General features: G+C 46.9%; 1 protein-coding gene across 15 annotated transcripts in view; it reads left to right on the top strand.

Annotated features, from left to right (window-relative positions):
• Positions 1-664: 664 nt before the first annotated feature.
• Positions 665-17,082, top strand: part of SIPA1L1 (signal induced proliferation associated 1 like 1) — a 353,323-nt gene continuing 336,905 nt past the window's right edge. For 12 of the 15 annotated variants that reach the window (XM_069731481.1, XM_069731472.1, XM_069731464.1 and 9 more), the window contains exon 1: positions 687-857. The gene's annotated coding sequence lies outside the window, so the exon portion shown is untranslated. Of the gene's footprint in view, positions 858-17,082 lie in introns of all 15 variants that reach the window. The other 3 variants (XM_069731412.1, XM_069731395.1, XM_069731445.1) reach the window with 2 other exon arrangements.

Genomic DNA, 17,082 nt, shown 5'->3' with positions numbered 1-17,082 from the left:
TACTGAACTGAAGGGTAAATTGACTAGATCAATGGATGTTTGACAGGTTATAGTTTCACACAGCAACTATGTTTCTGGAATAATCTGGTTCAGGTATATGATGTCCCTGTCACATGACCGAGGGGCCCACAGTGTCTGAACAGCCCGGGGCCCTGGCTACCCTTAATCCACCCCTGGGTGCAGAGTGCACATTAATGAGAAAAAAATTAACTTTTTTTTAATTTACCAAATGGCTGCAATGAAACAAAGAGTGAAAAATGTAAAGGGGTCTGAACACTTTCTGTACCCACTGTATATATGTACTATAGGACATCTATATACACACACTATAGTCAGTCACTGGCAGGATCACACCGCAGATACACGGTGAGGCTCCCGTTTAACCCCTGTGTGCCTCTATGAGGTGATGCTGTGCTGCCCCCGGCCACCAGCAGGGGGCTCCTGCAGAGTGTGTGCAGCCCCGGGCTCCATGCAGGGGCGGCTCTGCCTCTCAGGAGGACGCGGGCGGACGTCGCTCCATGGCAGCAATCAGAGTTCGGTGTGTACCAAGTCTAGAAGAGCGGGGAGGCGTGATTTGTTGCTATGGCAACTCATACCGCCCTCGGTACCGCCTGTCGCCATTTTGGCCAATAGGAAGTCTCGCGAGAATCAGCCGCAGGGGCTCAGTGCGGGCGGGGAGTAACTTTGTTCTCAACTTGTGTGATCGGAGAACGGAGTCTGTGTGGAAAGGGAGAGGCCGCCCGGAATATCGGGGTGTGCGAGCCCCAGGATTGGTGCTGGCGGGCGGTGTGTGCTCCCGGACCCCGGCTGGATTATAGTGTGGACGGAGGGAGCCTGCGGGAGGAGACGGAGCTGAGGTAATAATGTCTGCGGCAGGGACGGAAGACAGCGGAGCTCCCGGCACCCCATCACTCACCGTGCACCGTGCACCCATCACCCACAACACACAGCCTCACACCCATCACAGAGCACCCATGATACAGCACTGGCACACCACATCGCGCCCATCAGTGGTACACCCCATCAGCCATCATTCATAGCACCCGCATCCCACTCCTGTCACAGAGCAACCATCATACCCTGCACTAGTACATGACATGCCCATCATAACTGCACAATACAGCCGATACCCACTGCACCCATCATACATAACACGGATACACAGCAGGCACACACTGCTCCCATTGTGTAGTACCCCTCGTTACACAGTGCACACATCATACTCCCCACCCATCACACAGTGCACTGGTACACATCATTCTCCATCAATCACTGCACACATGATGCAGTCCCCCATCATACACTGCACACGTACACTGAACTCCTCATACCACGTATATACAGTGTTCGCCAACATAACAGTGCACAATACAGCTGGCACTAAGTGCACCCATCACACATAGCACTGCACACAGAATCCCCCATCATATAGTGCACCCATCACACAGAGCACTGGTACACAGTGTGAACCCATCATACATGGCACTGCACACATCATCCCCCCATCATATAGTGCACCCATCACTCATTGCACGGGCACACAGAATCCCCCCCTTGATATAGTGCACCCATCATGCATAGCACTGCATGCAGCATCCCCCCATCATATAGTGCACCCATCACACAGAGCACTGCACAGTGTGAACCCATCATACATAGCACTGCACACATCATCCCCCCATCATATAGTTTACTCATCACACACAGCATCCCCACATCATATAGTGCACGCATCAGACAGAGCACTGCAAACAGCATCCCCCTTACTATAGTGCACCCATCATACATAGCATGGGCACACAGCGTGCACCCATGATACATAGGACTGGCACACACCATTCCCCCATCACACGCGGCAGTGGTACACCACAGCAAGTGTTAGACCTTACAACACATCACACAATGCCCTGCCCTTACTGGCTCAGGGTGCCACGCTGCCCTGCCCTTACTGGCTCAGGGTGCCACTCTGCCCTGCCCTTACTGGCTCAGGGTGCCACGCTGCCCTGCCCTTACTGGCTCAGGGTGCCACGCTGCCCTGCCCTTACTGGCTCAGGGTGCCACTCTGCCCTGCCCTTACTGGCTCAGGGAGCCACGCTGCCCTGCCCTTACTGGCTCAGGGTGCCACGCTGCCCTGCCCTTACTGGCTCAGGGTGCCACGCTGCCCTGCCCTTACTGGCTCAGGGTGCCACTCTGCCCTGCCCTTACTGGCTCAGGGAGCCACGCTGCCCTGCCCTTACTGGCTCAGGGTGCCACGCTGCCCTGCCCTTACTGGCTCAGGGTGCCACGCTGCCCTGCCCTTACTGGCTCAGGGTGCCACGCTGCCCTGCCCTTACTGGCTCAGGGTGCCACGCTGCCCTGCCCTTACTGGCTCAGGGTGCCACGCTGCCCTGCCCTTACTGGCTCAGGGTGCCACGCTGCCCTGCCCTTACTGGCTCAGGGTGCCACGCTGCCCTGCCCTTACTGGCTCAGGGTGCCGCGCTACTTAGCGCTCATCTCGAAGCCTACAACACACGACATTAGCTATTGCCACATAGTTGGCTAATGTCGCCCATCTCTGCACAGCATTCCCTCCCACACAGGGCAATGTGTCCCCTCCACTTCAGTTTTTCCACATTCACCTTTCTACCATACATACTAGTACTGTGTCTAACACTGTGGTGTAGGATGCCTTGGAAGGGGGTGGTACCCCTTTCTACCACCCTGGGCAGTCTGACCCCTCCGTCACAGTACCGATAGCACCTATGAGAGGGCACCTTCCTGCTGTACACATATGGGTGCCCTGTGTGACTCTCCGTCGTGTCTTCTGCTCCCCAGTGTGGTAACTCCTAGCTTTGTGTGTATGCGCTGGCAGACATGGCGCTAATCTCATTCACAGCTGTGTTACACGGAGTAGTTGTCACAGGCCGGTGATTTATTGCATTCTTCTGGCCACCAGCAATCTTTCAGCACTTTCCCCCACATACATGGCTCTCTTTTCTCCATCGCCCTCATTCATTTGCTGCAGACACTTCTTTTTTTATGTGACACTGAGCTGTACTGAAAATTCTTTCTATACAACGTCTCAGCATTAGTGACGTAGGTGAGTCTTTGGTGATGTTACTAAGTCAGTTGATAGGACCAGGTAGCTTTCAAGATCTATTCACTCGGGGTAAGCCGACAGACGTCTATCTTTGGTCATCATACTGGTTCATCAGGCACAATTGCCGCCATCAGTATTACCAGCAGCTTAGGTATTCAGAGACTGGAACCTTTACATTTTGAGTAAGGCCTCATGAGCTGCCATTTGTAATTTGCTGTCTTTAGGGTTTATAGAAATGGCCATAGTGGTACAGAACTGGACTTCTTTACCCACAATACAGTATGTGTCCATACAGAACATTTGTATGCCTCCACAATAGTGTCGTTATATAGGTCATGTCTATTCACGCTACCCTGAGATGCAATCGGAAGACGTTGCCAATGTATACCACAAAAAATTCAATGAAATGCCTTTTTGAAAACCCCTGAGCTCCACCAATTCTGTCGCTCTTTACTGTTTTGTGCTGCGTTGCTCCATTGCAGAGATAATTACGCTTGTTGCTTTTGGACTGCAGTGTGGGAGATCTCTTTACAATCCAACTAAGAATTTCTTCAGAGTCTTCTCTGGGGTCTTGCTCTTTTTACCCGTCCCTCCTAGACGCTACCAATCACATCTCGGCAGCATCTGAACTGACACTGTTTGATCAGCCACTGAGCTGTGATTGGCTGTGTCTGATCGGAAGGGGCAAAAGCACACGCCTCCAGAGAATACTATGAAGAATCATCCAGTTGATCTACACGAAGAGATTTCACATACTGTGCTAAAAAAGCATCAAATGTGAATATCTCTGCCACAGAGTGATGCAGAGCAAAATGGAATACAGCGGCAGAATCGGGGAGCTCGGGGTTTGATAGAAGGTGTTTAACTCAAATTTTTGGGCTAAATTTTTTTTTTCAACTAACATAATTATAGGATCTATACTGAAATTCCATAAATGATGACCAATTACTGGAGCCAGATTTTTTTTTTTCTATTCAAGTATACGGACTACAAGAACTTGTGCAGACCTCAAAAATGAAAGCTGTGTCACAGCAGCAAATTGTATGTATCCTAGGAGACCTTTTGTGGAGTCGCCCTTTGTACTGATGCGTCCATGTATATGATACTATCGTTGCTTCTCGGGACGGTCCGTGGTCTTGACCATTGCAGTTACGGGCAGCAGTTGTCTGACCTGTCAGTCCAGCAGTGGGTTTTTCTGAAGATTGCGCTGATTGTAGCCTTCGTAGGAAATCCGCCTCATGGCTTTCTCTTATTAAATCTGGAATATACATTTATCATTTGCCCCGTATTCACATGTAAAGCGCCATGGAATAAATGGCGCTATAAAAATGTATAATAATAATAATAATAATAATAATCACCCGTGTGACTGAGCCTGTAGCTCATGCAGGAGCGTACTCCGCACATTTTCCCATAGATTGGTGTCCATGCCCTCAGCTGTGTAAGTGCTGGCATAGTTGATAGGTACTGCAGGTCAGGATGATTGTATTGAAGCGACCATACTAAGCACCATTCATTGTAAGTATTTTTTGCCTGGTATCACATAACGTGAGCTGTAGCGAGATGTCATTAATCATTTCGCCTTCCATAGTACAACACCTTCTTTGTACTGTGTTCACGACCTACTGAAATGTATAGAATAGGAATCTCGGCAATATAGACTACTGTAATCCGAAGAGCGGCCTGAGAAAAACCTGAAATTTTCTGCAAGAAATCTGCATGCGTTTTTTGCGCGTTTTTTTGTGAATTTTTCCGGACACTTCCCAATGTATTATATAGTGGGAAATCCGCCAAAAACCCGCAAAATTAATGAACATGCTGCGTTTTTTTACCGCGATGCGTTTTTTTCGTGGAAAAAAAACGCATCATGTGGACAAAAATTGCGGAATTCATTCTAAATGATGGAATGCATAATGTATGCTTTTTTTTGCGGTTTTATAGCGTTTTTATCATGAAAAAACGTGAAAGATCAGCAACGTGTGCACACAGCCTTAGTCGCACCTGTAAAATAGCAGAGTCCATAAATGTAGCAGATATCTAGTGGGATGCGCCTCTGGAAAATCAGAAGTGGCCATACAGATGAGATGACTGTCAGCCGACCCTGCTGTTTTCTGCAGAATTGGCAAACTCTGGACAGTGTATGAGGGAGTCCGGATCGTTCCCCCAATCACACATGTTGGAGAAAGTGAGGGTCAGAAATATTGAATTTTATCGCCTTGTCTTTTTGTTCTGAAGGTCAGGTATTGACGTCCATTCTTAAAATTGGGCCAGTCACCTCCGCAGATTCCAGAAGTGACTGGTTCCATGTGCCCATCCACAGCCCTGACGATATATACCAGATCGACACTTTCCACTTTGCCAAGTTAATAAAACTCTAGAAATGTCAGATGTAAAGTTGGTGCAGATAGATTTGCATGACCTGGTATATGGCTCATGTCCGTAATCTTTACCCTGAGAACCACCTTTTAGCTGTTGTCATCCACGCTCCTCTTTTGATTAGTTGGCCTTTAGCAGCGTTTTCATTGATGCATATGTGAGGTTGCGCCAGGCTGACTAATCAGAAGAAACGTGGATACCATCGGCCTTTCTGAGGCCTTTTGTCAGGCGGCCACAGCTTACTAACGAGGCTCATGGACTGGGTCATTCAAATCAATTTGGACCAACTCCTCTAGGAGTTTATTTAGGGTTTCATTAACTTGGCAAAGTGGCAAATGTCAATTTCACTTGAGGCTATGTTCATACTGAGTTTATTTTCAGGAGTTCAAAAACCAGGAGTTTTCAAACAGAAGTCTTGGAGGAGTTTTTTTTTTCTTTTCCTTAGGCCTCTTTCACACGTCAGTGTCTCCGGTACGTGTACTGACCGTTTTCTCACGTACCGGAGACACTGACACACGTAGACCCATTCAAATGAATGGGTCTATGCACATGTCTCCGTGTTTTCACGGACCGTGTGTCCGTGTGCAAAACACAGAGACATGTCCGCTTTTCTCCAGCAGCACGTACCGCAATACGTCCCGCACACGTGCACACGGAGAACAGTGTGCACTCTCCTCCGTGTGCACGTACCGCTCACAGGAGAGACAGCGCTACAGTAAGCGCTGTCCCCACTGCGTGTGGTGCTGAAGGCGGCATTCATCTCTTGTCCCCTGCAGGAGAGAAGAGATGAAAAATCATGTTTTTTTTTTGTGTTAAAAGTAAAGTTTGGTGGTCACCTCCCGCCTCCCATCCCCTGTCCGCCCGCCCGCTTGCAGAGAAATACTCACCCAGCTCCCTCGATGTCTCCTCTCAGCGCCAGCAGCAGGTCCTATGTGAGCGGTCACATGGTACCGCTCATTACAGTGATGAATATGCGCATATTCATCACTATAATGAGCTGTACCATGTGACCGCTCACATAGGACCTGCTGCCAGCGCTGAGAGGAGACATCCTTCAGCACCACACGCAGTAGGGACAGCGCTTACTGTAGCTCTGTCTCTCCTACACGGTCCGTGTGGTCCTCAGGCGGCACACGGCTGCCGCACGTGTGCCACACTGATGTGCCACATGAGCACACGGACACGGATAACTTCAGTACTGTTTTCTCCGGTACCGGAATTATCTGGACGTGCGAAACCGGCCTCAAACGGTATTGGAAAAGTTATTTTCCGAAAGAGTTTCTTGCAGCTTTTTGATTGGACTGTGCCTAGTTTTGAGGTCTCCTTCAGAAAACGCTTTGAAGAACTGACATGAACTTTCTTGGTTTCCTCAGGAGTTCTTCAAATGTTCTTCCTGGAAAAACAAGCTCCAATAACTGCTTTTATGAAAGTGGTTTTCCTATAGAAATAAATTGGAAAAGTTTTCCAGTAGCTTTTGAGGAGGATTTTTGGTGAGTTTCTTCTCAAACTCCTGAAAGAAAAACAAAAACCTCAGTGTAAACATAGCCTTAGACTCGTTTCACACATTTGTGAAACATGGCAAATTCTTGCATTGTCCGACGTCCTAGCTCACAACCTGTGCTTTGTGCTTCATATATGCCTACTAGATGGTGGCCCAATTCTAACACATCGGGTATTCTAGAATAAGTATTTATGTATGTATATAGCAGCCACATGGTATATAGCACAGGCCACGTAGTATATAGGAGCCATGTAGTACATAGCAGACAAATACTATGTGGCCTGTGCTATACACTATGTGGCTGCTATATACATACATATTGTAGAATACCCGATGCGTTAATACAGGCCACGCAATATATAACAGTGGCCACACAGTATATAACACAGCCACTTACTATATAAGGCCGGTTTCACACGTCAGTGGCTCCGGTACGTGAGGTGACAGTTTCCTCACGTACCGGAGCCACTGACACACGTAGACACATAAAAATCAATGCATCTGTTCAGATGTCATTGATTTTTTGCAGACCGCGTCTCCGTGTGCCAAACACAGAGACATGTCAGTGTTCGTGGGAGCACACGTATTACACGGACCCATTAAAGTCAATGGGTCCGTGTAAAACACGTACCGCACACGGACGTTGTCCGTGTGCAGTCCGTATGCCATGCAGGAGACGGCGCTACATTAAGAGCTGTTCCCCCCCCCCACTGGTGCTGAAGCCGCGATTCATATCTTCCCTGCAGCAGCGTTTGCTGTAGAGAAGATATGAATAAGTGTGTTTAAAATAAAGATCTATGTGCCCAACCTGTGCGCCCCCCCTGCTGTTCTGAAAATACTCACCCGGCTCGCTCCCTCGCCGGCGCTGCTTCCTCTCCTGGCCGCATCTTCTCCTGTATGCGGTCACATGGGGCCGCTCATTTATAGTAATGAATATGCGGCTCCACCTCCCATAGGGGTGGAGCCGCATATTCATGACTGTAATCGGCGGCCCCACGTGACCGCATACAGGAGAAGCTGCAGCCAGAACAGGAAGAAGCGACAGCCAATGAGGGAGCCGGGTGAGTATTTTCAGAACAGCGGCCACGTAATATATAGCACAGCCCATGCAGTATATAGCAGCCACGCGGTATCTAACACAGCCCAAGTAGTATACAGCAGTGTGGGCACCATATCCCTGTTAAAAAAAAAAAAAAAAAAAAAAAAAAAAATTAAAATAAAAAATAGTTATATACTCACCCCCTGGGATCCACCGAAGCTCCGGCGATACGGGCGCGGCTGCCACCATCTTCCGTTCCCAGGATGCATAGCGAAATTACCCATTCTTCTGGGTAATTTCGCAATGCATCGCCGGGAACGGAAGATGGCGGTAGGCGCAAGCAGCTTGGCGGACTATGGAGGGTGAGAATAGCAGGTTTTTTGTTTTATTATTTTTAACGTTACATTTTTTTACTATTGATGCCGCATAGGCAGCATCAATAGTAAAAAGTTGGGGACACACAGGGTTAATAGCAGCGGTTACGGAGTGCGTACCTACGGCATAATGCGGTCCGTTACCGCCGGCATTAACCCTGTGTGAGCGGTGACTGGAGGGGAGTATGCAGACGCTGGGCACTGACTGCGGGAAGTAAGGAGCAGCCATTTTCTTCCAGGCTGTGCCCGTCGCTGATTGGTCGTGGCTGTTTTGCCACGACCAATCAGCGACTTGGATTTCCATGACAGACAGAGACCGCGACCAATAAATATCCATGACAGACAAGACAGACAGAAGAACAGACAGACAGACGGAAGTGACCCTTAGACAATTATATAGTAGATTGAGGAGTTTCCTCAGGATAGGAGACCCAACAGTTGGTCTTCCGTGTTTCATGTGTGAAATCTGACTTAGGCCTGACCAGATCTCTTGCTGGTCTCCTGACCAGAACTCTACAGCCTCATAGGCTTATATCAGGCTGCTGAGTTTGGAGAACCGTAGTCGGTCCAGATAGCTCAGTCTGTTCTTGTGGATGTCAGATGGCTGATACCTGCTAACGTTACATGTGATCAAGGTTTAAAGCTGCTCTTGGGTTTCATCTACACGGCAGACATTTTTACGGGACACTGGAGGAACACGGTGTCCCTATGGCTCTGTACTTTAGGGATGTACAGTGTCCTGCTGTTTGGTGATCCATACGTCGCCATGTTACGGTCACATTCACAATGCTTCTAGAGTAGACCTGCTCCACAATGCAGCATCTGATGGCGCATGCTAAAGATGAGGCAGGCATCTGGCGGTACAATGGTCGCGGTGTATGGATATGTTCAGATGGGCAGGCAGAAAATCTGTTGCCTATTACAGTGCCAACATTATGGACGAGATTTTTTATAAAATCCTTTGTTTATGGGGCTGTTAAATTTAGGTCAGGAGACCACGGCCGATCCATGGTCTCTACTCGGACCATGTTTCACGGACGTCTGAATGAGGCTTTAAACTTTTGGTTTGCATACACTCCTTGTTTCGACTAGGTGACGAAATGCATGCAAAACTGCACCAAGGGTCTGTGCACATATTGTGATTTTGCAGCAAAAGCCAGTGCTTTTCAAGAAAAATATGCATAGAATCTGCACATTTTTAAAAACTAGTTCTTGCATTCAGTTTTATTTAATTTATTTGAACACTGAAACAATACACATGCTGCAGATATGAATTAAAAAAACAATTTGGTTCATAGCTGCAAGGAAAAAATAAGTAGCAATTGAGAAACCTCATTCACTTGGCTAGCACTGTAAAATTTTTCTTTTTCTGTGGCAAAATCGTAGCGTGTGAACAAGTCCGAAGGGCTCATTCACCCGTCCGATGTTCTCATACGAGCGCTATCAATGGTTTTCACGGATAGCACGAATACCTGTGATATTCTTCAGGGCTGTGCACATGTCCATGATTTTTTGCGATTTTGTTCTTAGCGTCAGATCACATACGGCAATGCAAGTTTATGGGTCAGTGAAAGAAACGGACACCGGTCTGATGACATCTGCGGTCATGGACTGTCAAAAAGTAGGAGTTGGTAAAACTTTGTTATTTCTCCACGTGCGAGAAAAACTCGGGCCACACAGTGATGAAACAAATCGGGCTATTTTTTTTCTCACACGTGGAAAACACTGACGCGTGAATGAGGTCTGAGGGTTTTTATTTGAGGTTTATTATTTAGTTTAAAGGTACCTTCACACTGAACAACATAACAACGATAACGATAGCGATCCGTGACGTTGCAGCGTCCTGGATAGCGATATCGTTGTGTTTGACACGCAGCAGCGATCAGGATCCTGCTGTGACATCGCTGGTCGGAGCTGGATCATCGCTGGATCACCCGCTGACATCGCTGAATCGGCGTGTGTGACACTGATCCAGCGATGTCTTCACTGGTAACCAGGGTAAACATCGGGTTACTAAGCGCAGGGCCGCGCTTAGTAACCCGATGTTTACCCTGGTTACCATTGTAAATGTAAAAAAAAAAAACCCACATACTCACATTCTGGTGTCTGTCACGTCCCCGGCGTCCGCTTCCCTGCACTCCTCCTGCATCCTGTGTCAGCGCCGGCCTGCCGTAAAGCAGAGCACAGCGGTGACGTCACCGCTCTGCTTTACGGCCGGCGCTTACACAGGATGCAGGAGAAGTGCAGGGAAGCGGAAGCCGGGGACGTGACAGGCACCGGAATGTAAGTATGTAGTGTTTTTTTTTTTTTTTACGTTTACAATGGTAACCAGGGTAAACATCGGGTTACTAAGCACGGCCCTGCGCTTAGTAACCCGATGTTTACCCTGGTTACCCGGGGACTTCGGCATCCTTGGTCGCTGGAGAGCTGTCTGTGTGACAGCTCTCCAGCGACCACACAACGACTTTCCAACGATCACGGCCAGGTCGTATCGCTGGTCGTGATCGTTGGAAAGTTGCTGAGTGTGACGGTACCTTAGGGTACCGTCACACAGTGGCATTTTGATCGCTACGACGGCACGATCCGTGACGCTCCAGCGTCGTAACAATATCGCTCCAGCGTCGTAGACTGCTGTCACACTTTGCAATGTACGACGCTGGAGCGATAATTTCATGACGTATGTGCGATGTAGAAGCCATTGGTTACTATGCGCACATCGTATACAATATCGTGCACACCTTTGTTACACCATGCGATCATGCCGCCACAGCGGGACACTAGACGACGAAAGAAAGTTTCAAACGATCTGCTACGACGTACGATTCTCAGCGGGGTCCCTGATCGCAGGAGCGTGTCAGACACAGCGAGATCGCTGGAACGTCACGGATATATCTCTGGAACGTCACAAATCGTGCCGTCGTAGCGATCAAAATGTAACTGTGTGACGGTACCCTTAAGGTCTTCTGTTTTGTATCAGCGGCAAATTCTCATGTACAGGTTTTCTTGTAGGATATTTCCTTCTTTCTTTCATTCACTGGAATGGAGTGAAATCCTGTGGCCTTTTTATGGTCTTCTTTTCATAGGTGTGAACTTGCCTTTAGGGCTAATGAGACTTTAATCAGTCAATTAGCATTTGCCTGTGCACTTGTAATTAAAAGCCTGGACCCTTTGAACTATTGTTTTCCTTTAGGGCCATCCTGGAATAATGTCTTGTCCCTGACACATCATTTCCATATAAATATAACTTCAGGAAGAACATGGAGATGTGGAACATTTGGTGGGCATCTTACTGCTCAGCATTACCGGTAATTTATTTTAGGATATCTTCGGTAGGGGTGGCCAATGTGCTTAGAAATTTGCTAGAGGCACCTATCTTGGATGAAAATTTAGTTTGTAGGGTCACTAAAAATAAGAAGATAACCTCCTGGATTACTTTTAAAGATTCAACCTGTTTTCTGTCCAATTTATTTATTCAAGGGACCATTTTCTGCTTCAAATCTGATCAAAATCAGACATGTCTTTGTTTTTTTTGTTGTTTTTTTTAAACGGAAGTTCTTTCCTGGTTCTCCTGCTATCTCTCTGATCGCTCTTTCACTGTATCTTGCTGGTTCCTCTTCCTCTCACCTTCCCCTTACTGTTGGGGTTCCTCAAGGATCAGTCCTAGGCCCCCTCCTCTTCTTGGTATTCTGCCCCTATTGGACAAACAATCAGTAGATTTGGTTTCCAGTCTCTATGCTGACGACACCCAATTATACACTTCTTCTCCTGTTATCACGCCGACCTTTTTAGTAAACACCAGTGATTGTCTTAAGGTACCGTCACACTCAGCGACGCTGCAGTGATATAGACAACAAGCCGATCGCTGGAGCGTCGCTGTTTAGGTCGCTGTAGAGCCGTCAAACACAGCAGCTCCAGAACGATGCAGGAGTGATCCAGTGACGTAACGGCGACTCACTTCTCGTTCTCGCTGGTTGTTAGCTCCATGTAAAACGTTGCTGGCGTTGTTGCTTTTGTTGTCAAACGTGACGATACACGCCGATCTGACGAACAAATAAAGTTCTGGACTTCTAGCTCCGACCAGCGATGGCACAGCGGGATCCTGATCGCTGCTGCGTGTCAAACACAACGAGATCGCTATCCAGGACGCTGCAACGTCACGGATTGTTGTCGTTCTCTTTGCAAAGTGGCTGAGTGTGACGGTACCTTTACTGCTGTCTCTAACATCATGTCCTCCCTCTGTCTGAAACGGAACCTGTCAAAAACTGAACTCCTCGTGTTTTCGCCCTCTACTAACCTACCTTTGCCTGACATTGCCATCTCCATGTGTGGTTCCACCATTACTCCCAAGCAACATGCCCGCTGCCTTGGGGTCATACTTGATTCCGAGCCTTCATTCACCCCCCACACCCGATCACTGGCTCACTCTTATCTGCATCTCAAAAACATTTCTAGAATTCGTCCTTTTCTTACTTTTGACTCTGCAAAAACTCTGACTGTTTCACATATTCATTCTCGTCTGGACTATTGTAACTCTCTACTAATCGGCCTCCCTCTTACCAAACTCTTCCCGCTCCAATCTGTCCTGAATGCTGCAGCCAGGATCATATTCCTCACCAACCGTTACACCGATGCCTCTACCCTGTGCCAGTCATTACACTGGATACCCCTCCACTCCAGAATCCAGTACAAAACTATTACCTTCATCCACAAAGCTCTCCATGGCTCAGCACCACCCTACATCTCTTCTCTGGTCTCAGTCTACCACCCTATCCAACTCTCCGTTCTGCTAATGACCTCAGGTTAGCATCCTCAATAATCAGAACCTCCCATTCCCGTCTCCAAGACTTTACACGTGCTGCGCCGATTCTTTGGAATGTACTATCCAGGTTAATACGATTAATTCTCATTCCCCACAGTTTTAAGCGTGCCCTAAAAACGCATTTGTTCAGACTGGCCTACCGCCTCAACGCATTAACCCAACTATCCTTGTGTGGCCCATTAAAAAAAAAACAAACAAAAAAAAACTTAAACCATAATGGGGTTCCTCACATCATGTTCTCATACACTTTATGCAGGTAATAGCCCTCTGTGTCTGTACTGTTACATACTTGGGCTGATAATCGGTTCATGCAGCTTTATATGAACACCCTATCCTTACACTATGGCTGGTCCGAACAATGAAAGCAATTGTTGCCATCCACTTCTCGTGTCTCCCCTGTTCCTCATAGTCTGTAAGCTTGCGAGCAGGGCCCTCATTCCTCTTGGTATCTGTTTTGAACTGTGATTATTGTTATGCTGTGATGTCTATTGTCTGTACAAATCCCCTCTATAATGTAAAGCGCTGCTGTTGGCGCTATATAAATACAATTATTATTATGTGTATGTGGGAAAAAGAGGGATGGGGCATGTTGGATTTCAGCATGCCCCATCCTTTGAGCATGTGCTGGAGATGATTCACAGCAACTTTTCCCAATTTTCTCACATAAGTAATGAATGAGGCGCATTAATCTGAGCTTGAAGCTTCCCTGTGAAGATAAGAGGAATAACTTGTCTGAATGATTGTTTTTGGGAGTGGGGCGAATTAGGTGTCCCTTAGTGGGGAGCTTCTCTGACCTCGTCCAGTTGTATGAGATAAGTAGAGCCGTACTTGCCAGTGTTGGGCAACCGATATCTTGACAGGTGACATCTTGGAACCTTCAGCACCTCTACACACCAATGTTGGATTAACCCCATCGTTCTGTCTTGGCATCAGAGCGTTACATTGTTTCCAGTCTTTCACATGTCAGATCCATCTTTTTGGGGAATTAAAATGTGAAAGCGGTTGTTGGTTAATGAGTCAGTCGTGTATTGGGTATGGTCTTAGTTTTGGATCCAGCACAACGGGACCGAAGAGGACAAAGTTCTCTCTGCCCATGGGCACCAGTTGTGATTGTGGTCTAATGATACGTCTTCTCCAAGCTTTTCCAGGATTACTATATGCTACAAAGGAGTGATAAATAATTTTGCCTGTGACTTGTTCTTGCTCACTGTTTCTAGCTCTCCAGATAAAAACCAACTAGGTCAAACGCTGTCATCCAGGGGAATAGATTCTCGGGAGGTTTTGAGCTAAAGGCCAATATGGCAAATCTTCCCCCCCCCCAACAACATACTGTTTTTAGTTTTGCTGGCACAGAAGCCGCAGGCTTTGTGTCTAGGAATGATGAGCATATGACAGATCCAATAGAAGTATAATGAAAATCCCAATGATTCCGACTTTCCCAGCAGGGCATCCTGGGGAGTGTAGTTCTTCAGCAGCTGGAGAGCTGCAACGTGCAAATGTGTGTTCAATCCTCCAGTCACACACTGTTTTTTTTTTTTCTTTTTAAGGAGTCTTTCTTTTCTAATTTTCCCCATGGTGTTGCAGCATAATGTTTTACTCGGAACGTATAACACTCCAGCATTTTACGCTGACATTTGTAAAGACCACAGCTTAAACAAAGGGTAAGCGGGGCCGTGAGCAAGCGGAGGAGCTTGCATCTAAAGGAGCAGCGGAACAAAGAGACAGAAGGTGTGGGCTGTGACAAGTGTTGGGGACATTCACTGGTCCCAGCCGGGATGTGCCTCAGATCAAAAATTAATTTTTTATTTTTATAAATAAGTCAAGGTTGCAAATTAACTTCACGAATGGCCGGGGACAATACGGTTTACCCTTCCTTCATTTTAAGGTTTAGTTACATTTTACTTGTTAATAAAAAATTTTTACAGTAAAAATATCTGCTTCTTCCAAAAGCGCACCACTCCTGCACGTTGGTTGTGTCTGGTATTGCAGCTTTGTCAAAGTGAACCAAGTTGCAATACCAGACACAACCGTTGGTACCTGTAAAAGACAGCAACTCAAAATTGTCAGTTAATATCGAATTAACATGTTTTAGTTTGCTATCATATACACTATTTAAAGGGATTGTCCAGACTTCAGGTTCAAGCCTGCAGTCACTCTCGTCTCATGTATGTCATTTCCATACTCCCGGCCACGTTGCTGAATTCACTTGTACCGAAGCGAGACTACACACGTCTAGTCGGCATGTCACCACGTGTGAAAATCACAGACTTGTGGTCATGTGCCCGTACGCTCCCAGTGCGCTGGCACTGGAGAATCCTGACAGCCGACACACTGCGAGCTGTAAGGGTTGAACCAACACCGTCGTCAGATTTATCGACAGCACAATGGTGACAGTGAAGGTATGGAAAAGTCCACATATATCTGAGCCGCTCTGCTGAGATGTCTGTGTGCACAGATCTGCGCCTTATCCATCCTTCGGAGCCACTTCTTGGTGCCTGTATCCTTGGCTTTGTGTGCGGTGATGGATGTGGGTTGATGACGCGCTCCCCAGAGGTTGGCTTTACAGTTCCTTTTCCTTACATATTTAGTTGTACTTCCCTTTGTAATATTTAGGTTAATGGTGCCGTACTGGCAGAGAGGACTCCCTTGTGTGTCTTCCTTCTCGGCTCCTGAATGGTTTGTTACTGGAGTCATTGTTGGGCTTCCTGTATTAAGTGCAGGGTCTGTTTGATGTAACGTGACTCTATTAACACTTTATCAGAAACAGTGTAAAGTGACACATAATGTTGAAGTGGTGCGGTTCTCCCTAATGACTATGGCTACCATACCACCATCTCCTCAGCTCCTGATCTTTTTTCGTTTTTTTTCTTCTTTTTTTTCCCCCCCAAACTGAAGGAATATATAACAAAAAATGTCTTTAGAGGTATCTATTTCATTACAGGCCTTTTATTGTTTTTCTCCCTTTTAATGGGGAGTGGCGGAAAATGATTTAGCATTTTCTTAAGACCACCTCTTAAAGAAGACTGGATTTTCTTCAAGCTGATCTTTGTCCGCCAAAATTAACATTATAAACTAAGAACATAGCCATGCAAGGGATATACCTCCATAATATTTGTACCTTTTTAAAGGTGTAATTGCTACCTCCGTTCTGCTGAAGCTCAAGTTTAATCAAGCATGCTAATCACAGTGACCTGTACACCCTGGGTGTAGCCAAGAGGCTCAGTGCACCATAATACTCTAGCATTTTGCATGATTGACGGCGCTGGCCTGCCTGATCTTTCTTTTTAGACATTTCTGGCTCCAGGGCTGTCAACCATCAGTGAATGAGGTGGGATATACATAACTAATAGGTAGTATAGTATGGTGCACCAAACCTCTTGGCCACACCTAGGGTCCACAGAGTACCCTAATTAGCTTACTTGATTAAATGTCAGTAACTGCAGAACGGAGGCAGCGATTGAAACATCAAAGGTGCAATAGTTATAGGGGCTATATCCCCTACGAGGCTAGGTACTTTGTATTCCTAAACTGACAGTTTAAGCTTTATCCCTTTAAGAAGACCACCTCCCTACAAGACCTAATTTCAATGCAATTTTGAGTGCTCATCGCAATATTAAGGGCCCTCATGTACATTAAATTAAAGTTGGCTGAACCTGCTGACCTTCTACAGTAGTGTGTATGTGGGCCTTCTTCCTGTCTGGGTTTAAAAAGGATTGGACATGTGGCTAAATTCACTCTGCCTGATGGAACCCGAGCCGAGAATTCATGTATATTGGGGTGTCAGGAGAGATGACTATTGGCTGAACAAGCTATCTCAGGTGTTTGGGCTTCTTTAGGATCCACTCTCTCCGACAGCCAATTAGATTTTTCTATTTAACTTTGGACACGTCATAC

This window comes from Ranitomeya imitator, chromosome 1 (assembly GCF_032444005.1).
Source record: "Ranitomeya imitator isolate aRanImi1 chromosome 1, aRanImi1.pri, whole genome shotgun sequence".
NCBI lineage: Eukaryota > Metazoa > Chordata > Amphibia > Anura > Dendrobatidae > Ranitomeya > Ranitomeya imitator.
This window is presented reverse-complemented; position numbering and strand designations above follow the sequence as displayed.